Raw genomic sequence first — 21,171 nt, 5'->3', positions numbered from 1 at the left:
CTGAGTACTCCGTTCAATTTTGAGATGAGTTGGTTCAATATACTCTACATTCCTGCTATCTTGATTCACCATTTGGTGTTTTCAGTCGCTAAGTTGTGTCCGACTCTGGCAAGCCCATGGGCTGTAGCCTGCCAGGCTCCTCAGTCCATGGGATTCTCCAGGCAAGAATACTGGAGTGGGTTGCTATTTCCTTCTCCAGAAGATCTTCCCGACCCAAGAACTGAACCTGGGTCTCTTGCATTGCAGGCAGATTCTTTACCAACTGAGCTATGAGGGAAGCTGTCATTCACTGTTTAAGATGACCTGTTTGACCATTTGTCCTCCCTTTAACACATATGCGTCATATTATTTTGTGGCCTGTTTGTTTTTCTCTTTTTTTTTTTTTGGACCAGTCTTTTGCTATTTCCTTGTCTCTCTATAATTTTCTTATGCCCCTCTTGAACCCCATACTTTCTCAAGCAGTTATTACTTTTACCTCTTGATGTTAATTGAAACCTTATTCTTGTCATAGACACCATTTCCCTGAAGCTTTTTAATGCAGTGGCTATTCTTTCTTTAACCCTCCACATACCCATGGATTAAGAGTCAGTTGTTACCTTTTTATTTATTACCACTTCTAGATCGTTTCCTTTTCCGTGCATGTGGAGTGACAAGTAAAAAAAAGGCCTGACTCCTTTGTGCTTCATTCCATTAGACTGTAGTGCCGTTTACCGCTCTTCTTTGCTGTTATCTGTGGACATTCAAAGCACAGTCTCCCTATCTTAGTTTTTCTTTCCATCCTAACTCCAATTGTACCACCCTCCTGCTGCTGCTAAGTCACTTCAGCCGTGTCCGACTCTGCGTGACCCCATAGACGGCAGCCCACCAGGCTCTCCTGTCCCTGGGATTCTCCAGGCAAGAACACTGGAGTGGGTTGCCATTTCCTTCTCCAATGCATGAAAGTGAAAAGTGAAAGGAAAGTCGCTCAGTTGTGTCTGACTCTTAGCGACCCCATGGACTGCAGCCTACCAGGCTCCTCCGTCCATGGGATTTTCCAGGCAAGAGTGCTGGAGTGGGGTGCCATTGGTGCCTTCATTATTCATATGTATTGAAGTATGTATTATTCTGGTCTCACCTTTCCTTATCAGCCATAATGTTTTTCTATCATTTTAGTCACCCTCTATCATAACCTACTCCATCTCAATGATAACGTAAATCACCTCACATGTTCTATTGATAACCTTTAGGTCTTCTCGAGTGAAATAAGACATTGGTAGTTTGGCTTCATCCAAATCTTTTAAGTCCAAAAATCAATCTGCTTTCTTCTTAACTCTTAAATTGCTGCTATCTCCACTTCTTTTTTTAGATAATGTTTATTTTATTTTAATTAAAAAATTTTTATTTTGTATTAAGTATAGCCAATTAACAATATTGTGGTAGTTTCAAGTGGGCAGCAAAGGGACTCAGCCATACATATACATATGCGTCTGTTCTCTGAAAACTCCCCTCCCATCTAGGCTGCCACATAACACTGAGCAGAGTTTCCTGTGCTATACAGTAGGAGTTATTGGTTATTCATTTTTAAATATAGCAGTGTTTACATGTCAGTCACAAACTCCCTAAATATCCCTCCCCCCCCTTTACTTCTCCTGTAGCAAGCATAAGTTCATTCTCTAAATCTGTTGAGTCTATTTTCATTCCTTTTTGTATTCTGCATATGAGAGATGTCATATGATATTTCTCCTTCTCTGACTTACTTAACTGAGTATGACAATCCCTAGGTCCATCCATTCTGCCAAAAATAGCATTATTTTGTTCATTTTATGACTGAGTAATATCCAACTGTATATGTGGACCACGTCTTCTACATCTATTCCTCTGTCAATAGGCGTTTAGGTTGTTCTATGTCTTGGCTATTGTAAACAGTGCTGTGACAAATATTGGGGTGCATGTATCCTATGTTTTTTCTCTGGATATATGCCCAGCAGTGGGAATGCAGGGTCATATGGCACCTCTGTTTTTAGTTTTTAAAGTACTACCAAATTCTGTATTGGATGTACCGATTTACATTCCCACTAACAGTGTAGGAGGGTTCCCTTCTCTCCACACCCTCTCCAGTGCCGAGGTCCAGCCCCGGCTGATCCAGGGTATTCGAAGGAGAGATGGCATCGGTGATTTATGTAAATATTAATTAGAGATATAAAGAGTAATAGAATGAGGATAGCTCAGTAGGAAAATTCATTGGAGAAAAGAGGCTGAGTAGCTTGGTTTACACAGAAAATCAATATAACCTGTGACACCAGGTTAGCTCTGACCACGGAGGCCGCAGGTGCCCTCTCGAATAGCGGAAGGTGTCCCACCTTAGACACCTTCTCTAGTGGGTCTTAGAAGCCCAGGCAAATAAATGGTCGCAGAGGACCTCCGCTCCAGATGGAAACTTCAGCCGGAATGTGAAAAGAAAGAATGACATGGGGAGACCAAGCTTTAGTGAGCAAGGCCCGTAGCTTTATTTTCAACAGGGGTTTTTATACCCTAAGTTACACATAGAGGATAATAGGGGATGTGAAATCATGCAAAGTCAGCAGTCTTTGATCCTTGTCAAAAACCAGGGTTTCTTTCCTGCACATTTATCGTATACAAATGGTTGAGGTGATTTACATCATCTTCTGGCCAGAAGGCCTATTAACATTTTATGACTCTTGACAAAGGCTTGTCAACCGTAAGACTTATTTTCTCTAAGAGTAATTATTTTAAGGTTTGGCACCATCCTCTGAAGGTGTTAGATAAAATTGCATACCTATAGGGCAGAAGTGTAATGGGTTTACAACAAAGGAAAGAATTTATTACCTTAAGGGTCTAAAGTTGCTAACACCAAGGCCACTACTTATTTTTCTATATACCAACTATATTAATTAATACACATTCAAGGATACAATACAGGGGATGTGGAAACTTGGCAGCAAGCATTGGCTCATCAATGAAATCTTTTACTAGTTTTATTCTGAACAGTTTCTAACTCTCTGAGAGGCTCTAAGCTATTTGAATATCTTAAGCTTCCCGTGCCTCTCCAGGCTGACTGTAAACGATCGTATGCATAGCTGTAGGAGTCTGGGTAAACTTGTCAGGCAAGTTAGAGAGCTATCTGAGGGGTTTGTATTTAAACACTCCTAATTGCCCAGGAACTTTATTAATTGGAGCTGTAAGTTAACTCTTTGTCAGAGAGAGCGAGATGGTGGTGGGGGACAGCCCCCAGTAAAGTCAGAGGTGAGAGCACAAAGCAATAAAGTAGGCAGACACTGGTTTTTGCGGGTAGATGCTCGAGAATATCCAGGGGGACTCCTGAGGCTCGATCCTGCCTTTGCGTATGCCGAGCCTCCTTCCTCATGACCTTTGGTAGATGCTCGAGAATATCCAGGGGGACTCCTGAGGCTCGATCCCGCCTTTGCGTATGCCGAGCCTCCTTCCTCATGACCTTTGTCATGAGTGGAGTGCCTCTCGCCGGCTCCCGGCACTCCAGCATTTATTTAATAGATTTTTTTGAGATAGCTGTTTTAACTGGTATGAGGTGATAGCTCACTGTAATTTTGATTTGCAGTTCTCTAGTGATTGCAGCCATGAAATTAAAAGATGCTTACTCCTTGGATGGAAAGTTATGACCAACCTAGATAGCATGTTCAAAACCAGAGACATTACTTTGCCAACAAAGATAGTCTAGTCAAGGCTATGGTTTTTCCTGTGGTCATGTATGGATGTGAGAGTTGGACTGTGAAGAAAGCTGAGCGCCAAAGAATTGATGCTTTTGAACTGTGGTGTTGGAGAAGACTCTTGAGAGTCCCTTGGACTGAAGGAGATCCAACCAGACCATCCTAAAGGAGATCAATCCTGGGTGTTCTTTGGAAGGAATGATGCTAAAGCTGAAACTCCAGTACTTTGGCCACCTCATGCGAAGAGTTGACTCATTGGAAGGACTCTGATGCTGGGAGGGATTGGGGGCAGGAGGAGAAGGGGACAACAGAGGATGAGATGGCTGGATGGCATCACCAACTGGATGGGCATGAGTTTGAGAGAACTCCGGGAGTTGGTGATGGACAGGGAAGCCAGGCATGCTGCAATTCATGGGGTCGCAAAGAGTTGGACACGACTGAGCAACTGAACTGAACTGAACTGAATAATTACCAGTGCTGAACATCTTTCATGTGCCTCTTGGCCATCTTTGTATATTCTTTGGAGAAATGTCTATTTATATCTTTTGCCCATTTTTTGATTGGGTTGATAGTTATGATGATAGTTAAGCCTCATGAGCTGTTTGTAGATTTTGGAGATTAATCCCTTCTCAGTCACATCATTTACAATTATTTTATCCCAGTCTGTGGGTTGTCTTTTCACGTAGTTTATTGTTTCTTTTTCTGTGAAAAACTTTAAGTTGGTCCAATTTGTTTATTTTTGTTTTAATTTCCATTATTCTGGGGGATGGATCAAAAAAGATATTGCTGCAATTTATGTCAGAATGTTCTACCTGTTCTCCTCTAGGAGTTTCATAGTGTCTGGTCTCATATTTAGGTCTTTAATCCACTTCAAGCTTATTTTTATGTATGGTGTTAAAGAATGATCTAATTATATATTTTTTTCATATGGCTGTTTTCCCAGTACCAGCTATTGAACAGACTATCATTTCAACATTGTGTTATCTTGCCTTCTTTGCTTTATATTAATTGTGTGGGTTTATTTTTAGGCTTTCTTTCCTGTTCCATTGATCTATATTTGTATTTTTGTGCCAATACCATGCTGTTTTGATGACTATGGTTTTGTAGTATAGTCTGAAGTCAGGGAGCTTATTCCTCCAGCTCTGCTTTTCTTCCTCAGGATTGCTTTGTCTATTAGCGATCTTTTGTGTCTCCATGCAAATTTTAAGATTGTTTTTTCTTTGTTCTAGTTCTGTGAATAATGCCATTGGTAATTTGATAGGGATTGCATTGAATCTGTAGATTGCCTTGGGCAGTATAGCTATTTTGACAATACTGACAATTGTCAGTATAGCTATTTTGACAATTCTTTCAGTCCATGAACATGGTATGTCTTTCCATTTGTTTGTTTCTTCTTTGATTTCTTTCATTAGCGTCTTACAGTTTTTCAGAGTACATGTCTTTTGTCTCCTAGGTAAGTCTTTTCCTAGGTATTTCATTATTTTGATATAATAATAAATGGAGTTATTTCTTGAAATTTTCTTTCTGATCTTTTGTTGTTAGTGTATATAAATGCAACAGATTTCTGTGTATTAATTTTGTAAACTACACCTTTACCAAATTCATTGATGAGCTCTATAGGTTTGTGGTAGCACATTTATTGTCTTCTATGTACAGTATCATGTCACTTGCAAACACTGACAGTTTAACTTCTTTTCCAGTTTTTGTTTCCTTTATTTCTTTTTATTCTCTGATTGCTGTAGGTAGGATTTCCAAAACTGTGTTAAATAGAAGTGGCAAGAGTGAACATCCTTGTCTTGTTTCTGTTCTTAGAGGAAACGATTTCAGCTTTTCACCACTGAGTATGATGTTAGCTGTAGGTTTTTTGTATGGGCTTTATAATGTTGAGGTGTGTTCCCTCTATGCCCACTTTCTGGAGGGTTTTTATTGTAAATGGGTTCTGAATTTTGTTAAAAGCTTTTTTTACACCTATTGAGATGATTATATGGTTTTTATTCTTCAGTTTGTTGATGTAGTTTGTCATAATCATTTTGTAAATATTGAAAAATGATTGCACTCCTGGGATAAATCACACTTGATCATGATGTATGATCCTTTTAATGTATTGTTGGATTCAGATTGCTCGTATTTTGTTGGGGCTTTTTGCATCTATGTTCATCAGTAATATTGGTATGTAACTTTGTTTTTGTGTGATATCTTTGTCTGGTTTTGGTATCAGGGAGATGGCAGCCTTAGAGAATGAGCTTTGGAGTTTTCTTTTCTCTGTAGTGTTTTGGAATGGTTTGAGAATAGATGTTAGTTGTTCCCTAAATGTTTGATAGAAGTCTCTTGTGAAGCCATCAAGTCCTGGACTTTTGTTGGGATTTTTAAAATCATAGTTTCAATTTCTGTGCTTGTGATTAATCTGTTTATATTTTGTATTCCTGATTCAGTATTGGGGGACAGTATCTTTCTAAGAATTTTTTCACTTCTCCCAGGTTGTCTACTTGATTGGCATTAAGTTGTTTGTAGTGATCTCTTATAATCCTGTGTATTTTTGTGGTGTCAGTTGTAACTTCTCCTTTTTCATTTCTTATGTTATTGATTTGAATTTTCTCCCCTTTTCTCTTGATGAATCTGGCTAAAAGTTTATCAATTTTGTTTATCTTTTCAAAAAACAAACTTTTACTTTCATTGATCTTTGTTGTTTTCTTTGTCTCTAGTTTATTTTTGCTCTAATCTTTATGCTTTCTTTCCTTCTGCTAACTTTGATTTTGTTCTTTCTCTAGTTTTTTTTTTTAGGTATAAGTTTAGGTTGTTTATTTGAGACGTTTCTTGTTTCTTGAATATTGTATTGCTATAAACTTTCCTCTTAGATCTGCTTTTGCTCCATGCCATAAGTTTTGAATCATTGTGCTTTCATTTTAATTTTTCTCATAGTGTATTTTTATTTCCTCTTTGATATCTTTAGTGATTCATTGACTATTTAGTAGATATTTTATAGTGTTTTTCTTGTAGTTTATTTCTAATCTCATAGTGTGTGACCAGAAAAGACACTTGATGTAGTTTTAATTTTCTTAAGTTTAGCAAGGCTCACCTTGTGGCCTAGTATGTGATCAATCCTGGAGGATATTCTGTGTGCATATAAGAAGTAGTCTACTGCTTTTGGATGGAATGCTCTGTAAATATCAATTAACTTCCTCTGGTCCAATGTGTCATTTAAGACCTTTGTTGTTTGTTTCCTTTTTAATTTTCTGTCTGGATGATCTGTCCATTGTTAAAGACACCCACTATTATTATGTTACTGTTGATTTCCCCATTTGTGGTTGTCAGTATTTGCCTTACATATTGAGATGCTCCTATATTGGGGGCAAATATATTTACAGTATTATATCTTCTTCTTGAATTGATTTCTTGATCATTATATAATGTCCTTTTTTGTTTTAACAGTCTTTGTTTTAAAGTCTATTTTGTTTGATATGAATATTTCTACTCCAGCTTTCTTTTGATATCTGTTTATATAGAATACCTTCTTCTATCTCCTAACTTTCAGTCTGTATGTGTCCCTAGGTTTGAGATCCATCTCTTGTAGACAGCATACTTGTAGGCACATCTTGTTTTTGTATCCACTTATCTAGTGTATGTCTTTTGGTTGCATTAAATGATGCATTTAATCTATTTACATTTAAGGTAATTTTCAGTTTGTATGTTTCTGTTACCATTTTCTTGTTTTGGATTTGCTTTTGTAGGTGTTTTTCTTCTTTCATATTTCCTGCTTAGAAAGGTTCCTTCAGAGTTTGTTGTAATGTCAGTTGGGTAGTGCTGAAATCTCCTAACTTTTTCTTGTCTGTAAACCTTTTGATTTCTCTGCCAATTCTGAATGAGAGCCTCACTGGTTAGAGTGTTCTTGGTTGTAAGTTCTTCGCTTTCATCACTTTAAATATATCATGCCATTCCCTTCTGGCTTGCAGAGTTTCTGCTGCAGAATCAGTTGTTAACCTGGTGTGAATTCCCTGTTATTTGTCATTTGTCCACTATTGTTTTTAATATTTTATCTTTGTCTTCTCCTTCTGGGACCCCTGTGATGTGAATGTTGGTGCATTTAATATTGTTCCAGCAATCTCTTAGACTGTCTTCATGTCTTTTCATTCTTTTTTCTTTATTCTGTTCTGAGGCAGCAATTTCTACCATTCTCTCTCCTGGGTCACTGATCCATTCTTCTGCCTCAGTTATTCTGCTATTGATTCCTTCTAGTGTATTTTTTATTTCAGTTATTGTATTGTTCATCTCTGTTTGTTCTTTAGTTTTTCTAGATCTTTGTTAAACGTTTCTTGTATCTTTTCTGTCTTTGCTCCCACTCATTTTCTGAGATGGTGGATCATCTTCACTTTCATTATTCTGAATTCTTTTCCTGGAACATTGACTACCTTTGCTTCATTTAGTTGTTTTTCTGGGATTTTATCTTGTTCCCTCATTTGGAACATAATCCTCTGTATTTTCATTTTTTTTTTTTTTTTAACTTTCTGTGATTGTGGTTTTAGCTTGAAGGCTGCAGGATTGTAGTTCTTCTGCTGTTTGCCTTCTGGTAGATAAGGCTAAGAGGCTTGTGCAAGCTTCCTGATGGGAGGGACTGGCAGTGGATAGAACTGGGTTTTGTTCTGGTGGGCAGGGCCATGCTCAGTAAAACTTTAATCTGCTTGTCTGCTGATAGTGTGGCCATTCTCCATTCCTGTTAGTTGTTTGACCAGAGGCTACCCAGCCCTGGAGTCTGCAGGCTCTGTGATAGGGTGACTTCCAGGAGGGCTCCTGCCAACAGGTACTTCTTAGGACTTCTGTTTCTGGTGCCCTTGTCCCTGTGGTGAGCCACTGCTATCCCATGCCTCTGAAGGAGACCCTCTAACACTAGCATATAGTTCTTCAATCTTCTGTGGGATAACCAATCCTTTGCCTTGGGTCTTGGTTTGCACAAGATTTTGTGTGTGCCCTGTAAGAGTAGAGTTTCTATTTCCTCCAGTCCTGTGGAAGACCTTCAGTCAAATTCCACTGGCCTTCAAAGTCAGATTCCCTGGGGTTTCCTAGTCCCTTTGTAGGACCCCTTGCTGAGAAGCCTGACATGGAGCTCAGAATCTTCACAACAGTAGAAGAACTTCTGTGATCTGTTCTCTAGTTCTAGGATGTACTCGGTGGGTATGGGATTTAATTTTATCATGATTGTGCCCCTCCTCTCATCTCACTGCAGTTTCTCCTTTGTCTTTGGACATAGGGTATCATTTTGTGGGTTCCAATATCTGCCTGTCAACGGTTGTTCAGTAGTTAATTGTGATTTTGATGTTCTCGCAGGAGGAGAGTGCACATCCTTCTACTCTGCTACTCTGAACCAATCTTCACTTCTTTTTCTATCTTTAAACTCCATGGTACATTATTTCCCCTACTTTATATAGTATCCTAGTCTTTTTTGCTCTACTGCCCTTCTGTTATGCCTGTCAGAGAAAATTGAAACTTTGCTTGATCCAGCTGTCTACCCCTCCCCTAAACCAGCAATGCACAGCTGAGCACTCAGAAATACATTATTTGCAATCATGTAGTTTGCTGCTACCATGGATTCATGGTTACTGAATTAATGTGGTCTCATAATGTTACTGATTTATCCTATTTTCCCTAGACACCTCTTTCCATTTCTCCACAACAGAAATTTCAGCCTTTGCACTCTTAAATCTCCAAACTTCTTACCTCCCATTTAACTTTTAGGAGATAACCTTGCCTCCTAATTCATATGAAATGAGAACTACCACTTAGAGCTCCCTCTACTTTTATGTACCAAACCTCGAAATTTACATATAATTTTACTCATTGTTTTTCCTCTTTCCTGCTGAAGTGAAGTAAGTAAGTATCTGCTATGGTTAGTACTTCAGTGTACATTGAATTCTGTCCCTTCTTATCTACTTGGAAACCTCCATGATTCTCTAGTTTTTTCCCCCTGTATCTTCACCTCCTTACTTTGTACTACTGCTGCTGCTGCTGCTGCTGCTGCTGCTAAGTCACTTCAGTCGTGTCCGACTCTGTGCGACCCTATAGATGGCAGCCCACCAGGCTCCCCCGTCCCTGGGATTCTCCAGGCAAGAACACTGGAGTGGGTTGCCATTTCCTTCTCCAATGCATGAAAGTGAAAAGTGAAAGTGAAGTCGCTCAGTCGTGTCCGACTCTTAGCGACCCCATGGACTGCAGCCCGCCAGGCTCCTCCATCCATGGGATTTTCCAGGCAAGAGTACTGGAGTGGGCTGCTATTGCCTTCTCCATACTTTGTACTAGGTCTTTCAATTAATGTTTAGACCAACTCAAATTTCCATGTGTTCTCAAAAACAAACATCTCAGACTTCCGTGGGAGTTTAGTGGTAAAGAATCCACCTACCAATGCAAGGAGCATGGGTCTGATCCTCAGTCTGGGAAGATTCCAGATGCTGTTGGGAGACTAAGCCTATGCACCATGATTACTGAGGTGACATGCTGCAACTACTGAAACCCGTGTACCCTAGAGGCTGTGCTTTGCAGTAAGTGAAGCCACTGCAATGAGAGGCCCATGCATCACAACTGGAGAGTAGCGTCCACTCACAACAACTAAAGAAAGCCTGTGTGCAGCAAAGACGACCCAGGATAGCCAAAAATAAGTGTGTAAATAAGTATAAAAAATTAAAACAAAAAGCAAACCTAAAGGAAAACAAACATGCCCTCACATGTAACAAAACAAGGCATAAAGAAAATCTCCCTCCGCCTTAGTTCCTCTCTACTCATTATCCTATCTCTCTCCTTCCTTTTACTTATTTTGTAATAGATTTGTCTAGACTTTTGATCTGTGCTTTCTCACCTTGTACATATTTCTTATCCCACGGAAAGTATACTTAAGTGTATGTGTCAGGGAAGGAGCAGGGATTACATTGGTTAAATCATGCTATAAGGCCACTTATAATGAAATGGCAAATGCCTATTCAACTTAGGTCCAAAAGAGTCATTGCTTCTTTTGCTTACAGTACTGTTTTTGAGATTAATTTCCATTGTTGCATATTATCAGTAGTTTTTTTCTGGGTAGTATCTCTTTATGTGAATAAACCACAGTTTTCCAGTTTTTATATTTATCAACATTGGGGCTGTTTCCATTTTTTTGGCTATTATGAATAAAAATACTATGAATATCCTTTCATGAAGCTTTTTTTTTTTTTTTTTGTGAGCATATGTATATATTTCTTTTAGATAAATGCATAAGAGAAGAATTATTAATAGTTAACGTTATGAGAAATTGCTTAACAATTTTCCAACATATTTGTATGATTTTACAACTTATACACATGTGAGTTTTAGTTGCTCCACATCCTCCCAACATTCTGTAGAGCAAATCTTTATGTGAATTATTCTAGTGGGTGTGTAGTGATACAGTTCTAATTTTAATTTACATTTTGCTGATTACTACTGGTGTTGAGAAATTTTTTGTGTGCTTATTTGTTATATGAATATCTTCTTTGGTGAAGTTTCTTTTATCCATTTTTTGGTAGGTTTGTATGTTTTACATTATTGAGAATTCTTTATACAATCTAGATACAAGTTCTGTTTGTCATATACAGGTATTATGAATATTTGCTTCCTATATATAGGTCACCTATTTATTTTCTTACTTGATTAAGTCCAGTAGATGCTTTTTTTTTTTTCCTTTGATGCTACATACTATCTGTGTTCTCTCTCTAAAGTGTTATTTGCCTACCCCAAGGTCATGAAAATAATCTTCATTTTTTCCATAGCAGCTTTGTTGTTTTATTATTTATATCTTTTGTGAGTTTTGTGTGTGATAAGATAGGGTCCTGGGTTTTTTTTTTTCCTGTAAGAATATACAGTTGTCCCAGCCGTAATCACTTTAGTTCTAAGTGCGGTGGAAGGATAGTCCCAACCACTAAGATTTCTTTCTTATAATGTAACTTTTTGGAGTCATACAGAGTACTGTCCTATAGTTACTTTTTTTTGTTAATTTTTATGTCAATGTTGCCAAGTGATCACCATTTTAGAACTCACCTTTTCACACATTCAAGTTCTTATATGCTCTTTCTGCACCTACAAAGGAAAGTAATTTGGCAAATAAAGACAAAAATGGTCAGTTTGATCCCTGAAAAATTAGGAAGACCACTGTTAAGCTCTCCAGCTTTATACAGTAGGAATGTGTTCTATAACAGACCTGTCTCACTATTACACTTATGTCAAAGTGTAAACTGTCTACTTGAATGCTATGTCACACTTTGATAGTCTTTTCTGTTGTTCAGTCATTAAGTCATGTCTTACTATTTGTGACCCCCATTGATTACAAGATGCCAGGCTCCTTAGTCCTCTACTATTTCCCAGATTTTGCTGAATTTCAAGTCCATTGAGTCACTGATACTGTCTAACCATCTTATCCTCTGTTGTCCCCTTCTCCCTTTGCCTTCAGTCTTCCCCAGTATCAGGATTTTTTTCCAATGAGTCAGCTTTTTGAATCAGGTGGACAAAGTATTGGAGCTTCAGCTTTAGCATCAGTCCTTCCAGTGAATATACCAGGTTGATTTTCTTTAAGATTGACTGGTTTGATCTCCTTGTTGTCCAGGGGACTCTCAAGAGTCTTCTCCAGCATCAAAATTTGAAAGCATCAATTCTTCAGCATGCAGCCTACTTTATGGTCCAGCTCTCACATCTGTACATGATTATTGGAAAACCATAGTTCTGATAGTCTTTTAATTAACTAATTTTCATTTCCTTAGCATGGCCTTGCCCATTAGAACAAGACCCAGTTTCCCCTTCAGTTAGTCTCTCCCATCAGGAAGCTTCCATAAGCTTCTTATCTTTCTCCATCAGAGGGCAGACACACTGAAAACCACAATCATGGAAAATTAACCAATCTGATCACTTGGACCACAGCCTTGTCTAACTCAGTGAAACTATGAGCCATGCTGTGTAGGTACACTCAAGACAGATGGGTCATGGTGGAGAGTTCTGACAAAACATGGTCCGCTGGAGAAGGGAATGGCAAACCACTTCAGTAATCTTGCTTTGAGAACCCAATGAACAGTATGGAAAGGCAAAAAGATAGGACATTAAAAGATGAACTCCCCAGGTCGGTAGGTGCCCAATATGCTACTGGGGATCAGTGAAGAAATAACTCCAGAAAGAATGAAGAGATGAAGCCAAAGCAAAAACAACACCCAGTTGTGGATGGGACTGGTGATGGAAATAAAGTCCAATGCTGTAAAGAGCATTATTGCATAACTGGAATGTTAGGTCTGTGAATCAAGGCAAATTAAAAGTGGTCAAACATGAGATGGAAGGAGTGAATGTCGACATTTTAAGAATCAGCAAACTAAAATGGACTAGAATGGGTGAATTTAACTCACATGACCATTACATCTACTACTATGGGCAAGAATCCCTTAGAAGAAATGGAGTAGCCATCATAGTCAACAAAAGAGTCTGAAATGCAGTACTAGAATGCAATCTCAAAAATGACAAAATGATCTCTGTTCATTTCCAAGGAACACCATTCAATATCATGGTAATCCAACTCTATACCCTGACCATTAATGGTGAAGAACCTGAAGGTGAACGATACTATGAAGACCTACAAGATCTTCTAGAACTAACATGCAAAAAAGATGTCTTTTTCATGATAGGGGACTAGAATGCAAAAGTAGGAAGTCAAGAAACACCTGGAGTAACAGGCAAATTTGACCTTGGAGTACAGAATGAAGCAGGGCAAAGGCTAATAGGGTTTTGCTAAGAGAAGGCATTGGTCATAGCAAACACCCTGTTCCAACAACAAAGAGAAGCCTCTGCACATGGACATCACCAGATGGCCAACACCGAAATCAGCCTGATTATATTCTTTGCAGCCAAAGATGGAGAAGCTCTATAGAGTCAGCAAAAACAAGACTGAGAGCTGACTGTGGCTCAGATCATGAACTCCTTATTGCCAAATTCAGACTTAAATTGAAGAAAGTAGGGAAAACCACTAGACCATTCAGGTATGACTTAAATAAAATCCCTTATAATTATACAGTGGAGGTGAGAAATAGATTTAAGGGACTAGATCTGATAGACAGAATGCCTGATGAACTATGGATGGAGGTTCGTGACATTGTACAGGAAACAGGGATCAAGACCATCCCCAAGAAAAAGAAATGCAAAAAAGCAAAATGGCTGTCTGAGGAGGCCTAACAAATAGCTATGAAAAGAAGAGAAGTGAAAAGCAAAGGAGAAAAGGAAAGATATACCCATTTAAATTCAGAGTTCCAAAGAATAGCAAGGAGAGATAAGAAAGCCTTCCTCAGTGATCAGTGCAAAGAAATAGAGGAAAACAATAGGATGGGAAAGACTAGAGGTCTCTTCGAGAAAATTAGAGATACCAAGGGAACATGTCATGCAGAGATGGGCTCAATAAAGGACAGAAATGGTATGGATCTGACAGAAGCAGAAGATGTTAAGAAGTGGCAAGAATACACAGAAGAACTATACAAAAAATATCTTCACGACCCAGATAATAACGATGGTGTGATCACTCACCTACAGCCAGACATCCTGAAATGTGAAGCCAAGTGGGCCTTAGGAAGCATCACTACAAACAAAGCTAGTGGAGGTGATGGAATTCAAGTTGAGCTATTTTAAATTGTAAAAGATGATGCTGTGAAAGTGCTGCACTCAATATGTCAGCAAATTTGGAAAACTCAGCAGTGGCCACAGGACTGGAAAAGGTCAGTTTTCATTCCAATCCCAAAGGAAGGCAATGCCAAAGAATGATCAAACTACTGTACAATTGTACTCATCTCACACACTAGTATAGTAATGCTCAAAATTCTCTAAGCCAGGCTTCAACAGTACATGAACCGTGAACTTCCAGATGTTCAAGTTGGAATTATAAAAGGCAGAGGAACCAGAGATCAAATCGCCAACATTCACTGGCTCATCAAAAAAGCAAGAGAGTTCCAGAAAAACAGCTATTTCTGCTTTATTGACTATGCCAAAGCCTTTGACTGTGTGGATCACAATAAACTGTGGAAAATTCTGAAAGAGATGGGAATACCAGACCACCTGACCTGCCTTTTGAGAAATCTGTATGCATGTCAGGAAGCAACAGTTAGAACTGGACATGGAACAACTGACTGGTTCCAAATAGGAAAAAAGAGTATGTCAAGGCTGTATATTGTCACCCTGCTTATTTAACTTATATGCAGAGTGCATCATGAGAAATGCTGGGCTGGATGAAGCACAAGCTGGAATCAAGATTGCTGGGAGAAATATCAATAACCTCATATATGCAGATGACACCATCCTTATGGCAGAAAGTGAAGAACTAAAGAGACTCTTGATGAAAGTGAAGGAGCAGAGTGAAAAAGTTGGCTTAAAGCTCAACATTCAGAAAACTAGGATCATGGCATCTGGTCCCAGCACTTCATGGCAAATAGATGGGGAAACAGTGGAAACAGTGTTAGACTTTATTTTCTTGGGCTCCAAAATCACTGCAGATGGTGACTGCAGCCATGAAATTAAAAGATGCTTGCTCCTTGGAAGAAAAGTTATGACCAACGTAGATGGCATATTAAAAAGTAGAGACATTACTTTGCCAGCAAAGATCTGTCTAGTCAAGGCTATGGTTTTTCCAGTAGTCATGTATGGATGTGAGAGTTGGACTATACAGAAAGCTGAGCACCGAAGAATTGATGCTTTTGAACTGTGGTGTTGGAGAAGACTCTTGAGAGTCCCTTGGACTGCAAGGAGATCCAACCAGTCCATCCTAAAGGATATCAATCCTGAATATTCATTGGAAGGACTGATGCTGAAGCTGAAACTCAAATACTTTGGCCACCTGATATGAAGAACTGACTCATTGGAAAAGACCCTGATCCTGGGAAAAATTGAAGGCAGAGGATGTGATGATTGGATGGCATCACCGACTCAATGGACATGAGTTTGAGTAAACTCCAGGAGTTCGTGATGGACAGGGAGGCCTGGCATGCTACAGTCCATGGGTTCACAGAGTCAGACACCTCTAAGTGACTGAACTGAACTGAACTTCATTTCCTTAAGTGTGGAGAATTATCTCCGGAGATCTGAATCATGTACCCTTGTTTGAAATATTAAAATATAGTTTCCATGAATTTGGAGATACGGAACTGACATTTAAAGTAAAAAGTAAATGACCTTGTCAAATCATGGGCCTAGAAGCCTAATTTGATAGTGCACAGTAACATGAGTGGGGAGCAAATGATAAACTTGAATCATTAATAGCTCTTTATAGTAAGGAGTTTTGCTTAATATAGGGAAAAGGGCCATCACTTGGATGACTTAAGCATGTTAATTACCTGATCAGTTTTGAGTTTTTAGAATATTACCCTGGAATGTTAGATCGGAGATGTTTGTCTTTCTTCATTCCAGCATCCAGCATAATATGGTATTTTCATAAGTGGTTCTCAATTCTGATCAAGTCATAGCCAAACATTTTTGGCCTCTTTATAACTTCATACTTAAGTAAGAGGGTTTTTTTTTTTTTTTGTAAGTTCTATCTTACAGCCTTAATAACTGAGCTGGTTATTTTTTTGTGGTCATGGATTGAATATTTTTAATAACCTATGTTTTAATCTGTATTTAAATATCACGGTCTGGATTGAATTCTTTTTCTGGAAGCAGAGACATATGTGAAAGCTTCATGTTTCTTATTTCTTTACATGTACTTTCTAGATTTCATAAGAGAGGTATAAATGGGCAATAAAATAAGTTCATTGGAATGTGACTGAGTATAACGCTATCTTTGTTTTAAAGGTCACATGTTATGCTTAAAAATACAGGTAGCAAATTGCAGTGTAAAATTTAGGTTAAGAAAAGATATTAAAAACTAAGTATTCTCTTTAATTTTAAAAGTCTTAAAGAACATACAGTTTTAATCAAGTAAAGTTAATTATGAATTGTTTTAATATGCAATTTAGGCATTAAATAAAATTAGCATTTTTTTCTTCCTTAAAAATGTGTTATCAAGTTTCAAGAATGTTAAAAACTTCTCTGATGATTTAATCTGAAATCATTCCTACAGCAAAATTCATAAATAATAAATATTATCTTATTAATCCATATTTTAGTTTAGCTGGATCTCAGAGCAAGTTAATTCCTCAGGGAATGTAGCCTTCTTTATGAAAGAAGGTGATGAGATGTAATCTCTAAGGAATTAAATTGTGAAAACAATCTTGGTATTGTACATGCTAATATAAATCTGTTATTCCCTTTCCGCATCTATCACAACACATTTTAAATTGTGGCTGATCTGATATGCAAATAGCTGTCTTATTAGAAATTGTGGCTGTATGTGCTAATGTCTCCCTGGATTTCTTGGGAGTTTGCTATCTAACCATCAAAGCAATAGAAATGAATGATGATTACTGCAAGGCTTTGAAGAACAAAGAAAGTCAGAGCAATTTAGAGGTTCTAGATGTGTGAGGCATTGACAGTTTGTACCATAGACATGGATGGGTTTCTCTATAGGTCTTTTAAAATAGCTCAATATGGTTATTAGGAAAGTAAAATATTTCCCATCTTCTTGCATTTTTGCAACTAATATTGATAAAAATCTGATTTTTATCATAGGACATATGTGTGTCCTCTAGGCTTTTTTTGTTTGTTTCAACATTTGTTAAAATGTATCCTTGCTTAAAAAATAGAAGATAATTTCAAAGACAAGAATAAAGTTTAAATTTTTGAAATTTTACATAGGAATTACCAATCACCTAAATAGAAAAACTAGTTCCTCTTTAATGTCTCTCCTAGGTTGGAATTCTCTTAAAGTTTTCATATTCACAGGTTATTATATACCTAAAATGTATCAGTCATAGAGTATAGGCCCTTATATTGATAAAACTTTAGGTTATTTAGCTTTTTAATTTTGCTATAGTTTTTATATTTAAAGTATATTTTAAAGTAAATAAAGTTCAATTTACTTTGGTGAAAAGATAGTCTCTGTGAGTTCCTGACATTTAAAAAATTTACTCCAGATAATAAAAGAATAAAATACTGGCCTCTAAAGTGTTATCTTTATTTGACTCTTTGTGACCCCCATGGACTGTAGCCCACCAGGCTCCTCTATCCATGGAATTCTCCAGGTAAGAATACTGGAGTGGGTTGCCATTTCCTTCTCCAGGGCATCTTCCCAACTCAGGGATTGAACCTGGGTCTCCTGCATTGCATTGCATGCTTTACCGTATAAGCTACTAGGGAAGCCCACAGTGTTCTGTTTGTTTAGATGTTTGTTTAAATGACCAGGAAAGAACTGAGGGAAACATAGTGAGTGACTGTGTTGGTAAGTAGCCTTAATAACTTGCTTTTTAAACATTTAAGCTATTCCATGAGGGTGAACAACAACAACAAAAAGAATAAATTAAAGAGGGAATAATATATGGTGCCTCTATTCATTTAAACTAACTTCCTTCCTAAAATGTATTGATATCTTGTCTAGTCTTACGCAATCAAGATCAAAATAACTTGAGTCCTATCTATAATTAACAAATGCAAAACACTTGCAAATGAATAAATTATAATAAAATTATTGACATTTATGGGTTTTGTATTATTAGAATTATTTTTAATGTTCTGAATTATAACAAGTGAGAATATAGGATTAGGTGATGTCTTGGTTTCAATTCTGAAATTTAAGGATGTATTATCTTAGATGTAATAACTACATGGTTTATGAGATATGAAGACAATTTATTTGACTTTTTGTTTAACTTTGTACATTCCTCAGAGTTGGACACGACTGAAGTGACTTAGCAGCAGCAGCAGCAGCAGCAGCAATTACTGTGATATTAAATCTGAAGATTATTATGAATATAAAAGTGATTTTAGGTGAATTTATAATTTTATTACATATAGGTAGAAATTATTACTTTGGAGATGTCTTTTATTGTATAACATGTGATCATTGTTATTATTGCTCTGTGTGACCATGTGTTAGTCACTCAGTCATGTCCAACTCTGCAACCTCATGGACTGTAGCCTGCCAGACTCTTCTGTCCATGGAATTTTCTGGGCAAGAATACTGGCATGAGTAGCCATTCCCTTCTCCAGGAGATTAATTTATTTATATTCCATTAACTGAAACTCAGTCACATGCCCACAGGAAGCTGAAATATGTAATTGAGTGTGACCAGGAAAGAAAAAAAGGAGAACATGCAATTTAGTAAATAGCTTTCCCTAAATTCCATATTTCTGATCATGAGTTAGCCATGTGCATCCTTTTTCCTGCCTGCCCAGTAGGGAAATCCTAAAGTTCTCCATCTCCAAAGTCATGGTTCTCAAGCCAGTACACAGTCAGTGGTTCCTTGAGGTTTACAGATAATGAAATTTACCTACTATTCCCAGCCTCACCTGGCTTCTAATAAATAATAGTGAAGCAAAGGACAACTGCTTCATATCTCCGATAATTGTTCCCATTTAGAGGCAAGATGGGAAACACAGTGGGATCATGGATCCATGTTGTACAGGAGACCACTGAGAAGGCCCATTATAGTGACAGTAGGAGTTTCTTGCTTAGCCTCTAATTATGGTCTTTTTGGAGAAATTCCCTTCTCTGCCTTCTGGATGACTCCTCTTCCGGGTCACCTATGAAGTGCGTTACATATCCACAGTTTGTCTTCTTATGGCAACACTCTGTTGGTTTAAGTTTAGAGGGCCAAGGATTGATTGGTTTTCATTCACAGATGTTTTTAAACAAAGTTTCTGGTTTCCCTGTAAATACAATTCCCTCAGAGTTTAGTAACATTTTTACATTTCCTTTTAGTTCCACCTGCCAGTAATCACACCTCAATTTCTTTCCTAGACATGGTTCTCAAGTCCGCTTTCTCTATAAACATCAGACCTCCTATGTCTCTCTATAGTGGCTGCCTCCAGGTGATCTGGAACAATAGCTTCAGGTGAGAAAGGAACATTCTTGATCTGCTCTTGATCCCCTCCTCCATTTTAAAACTGAGAGGTCTTAATGAGCACTTTTTTCTTCAAGATCTCATTTTTTTTTTTTTTTTTGCTATTTGGTATTTAGAAGTCGCCTTTTCCACACTTGTTCCCAAATTACTGGGCCCTCTAATGCCTCGTGGTTTTGCTTGTTAACTGGCTAGTTCTTGCCTGACTTCATCTTTATCCTGCAGCTCCTTCCTGGAAGCAGTGAGGGACACCTTCCAGGCCCCACTCTGGGGAACGCTAACGTCTATAATAGACCCCACCAATGTACATGATTTGGTCACAGTAGAATTTCATTTCTTTTTCAGTAGAGTACAATGAGGGTGAGAACTAAAACGTTGCCTGCCCTGTCAGTGAACAAAGGATATTGCAGCCATCAAGTCATTACATTACAGCCGCAAGATGGTGAGCCCTGAGGGAACTCAGGATGGAGGCAAATGGGCTGGCCAAGCCCACCTCGCAGGCAGCCACAGCAGCCACCCCTGATGGTGTACCTGAGGAAGCTGGGGATGAGAAAGCACAGGGTGCTGGCCCCAGATGGCTGAAGTGCGTAACAAAGGAGTGATTTCAGTGAACCCGGGCTCCTGCATCTTCCCCTACATAGACAAGTGCTAAATTTCTTAAACTTGACATGTCTGGTTCTCTTTTATTAACAATAATCATGTTATGTTCCAACTTGGTCTTTTGTCACAAAAAAAACTTCTCTTTATCCTGGATCCCCGATTTGCCTTTTTGGAGCAGTCTCTTAGAGTTATTAGGTACGCTGTCTTTACTCTCAATTTGTAGATTATGCATTTTTTCAGTCGACAGTAGTAGTACGTAAGTGAGATAATACCCTCCTCCATCCCAAGCAGATCAGGATTTTGTGTCCTTACAAATATATCCTAGGGTTTGTCGGGGGATTGTTTCCCTTCTAGCCAACTGGAAGGGGAAAAAGAACACAGGGAGATTTTTTTAGTGTGCAGGTCTGGAGTGGCACACATCACTTCCGTTCATATTCTACTGGCAATAATTCAGTGAAATGTTTGACTTGAAGCTAGGAAATATAGTGCCAGGAAGAAAAGGAGAATATGGATTTTGGTTGGTAGGTTGCATTCTGTGCTGCTACTGCTAAGTCGCTTCAGTCGTGTTCGACTCTGTGCGACCCCATAGACGGCAGCCCACCAGGCCCCGCCATCCCTGGGATTCTCCAGGCAAGAACGCTGGAGTGGGTTGCCATTTCCTCCTCCAATGCATGACAGTGAAAAGTGAAAGTGAAGTCGCTCAGTCGTGTCTGACTCTTAGCGACCCCATGGACTGCAGCCTACCAGGCTCCTCCGTCCATGGGATTTTCCAGGCAAGAGTACTGGAGTGGGGTGCCATTGCCTTCTCCCACATTCTGTGCTACAATATTTAAATTCAATAACAAAAATAGGATTTGAAAGATATGTTACGGATTAAATCAAACAGTGCATATAATGTAGTATACAAGAGGAAGAAATTTTCTTCTACCCTTACAGGCTCTTCTTGC

The 21,171-nt window shown here is 38.3% G+C and overlaps 1 protein-coding gene across 8 annotated transcripts in view; it reads left to right on the top strand.

Annotated features, from left to right (window-relative positions):
* The window catches only part of TRIQK (triple QxxK/R motif containing), a 117,128-nt gene that overhangs the window by 40,095 nt on the left and 55,862 nt on the right, over positions 1–21,171 (top strand). For 2 of the 8 annotated variants that reach the window (XM_070382950.1, XM_070382949.1), the window contains exon 3: positions 19,525–19,618. The exons of the other annotated variants lie outside the window; for them this stretch is intronic. The gene's annotated coding sequence lies outside the window, so the exon portion shown is untranslated. The remainder of the gene's footprint in view (positions 1–19,524; positions 19,619–21,171) is intronic. 8 annotated transcript variants of the gene reach the window in all.

Source organism: Bos mutus, chromosome 14 (genome assembly GCF_027580195.1).
Source record: "Bos mutus isolate GX-2022 chromosome 14, NWIPB_WYAK_1.1, whole genome shotgun sequence".
NCBI lineage: Eukaryota > Metazoa > Chordata > Mammalia > Artiodactyla > Bovidae > Bos > Bos mutus.
This window is presented reverse-complemented; position numbering and strand designations above follow the sequence as displayed.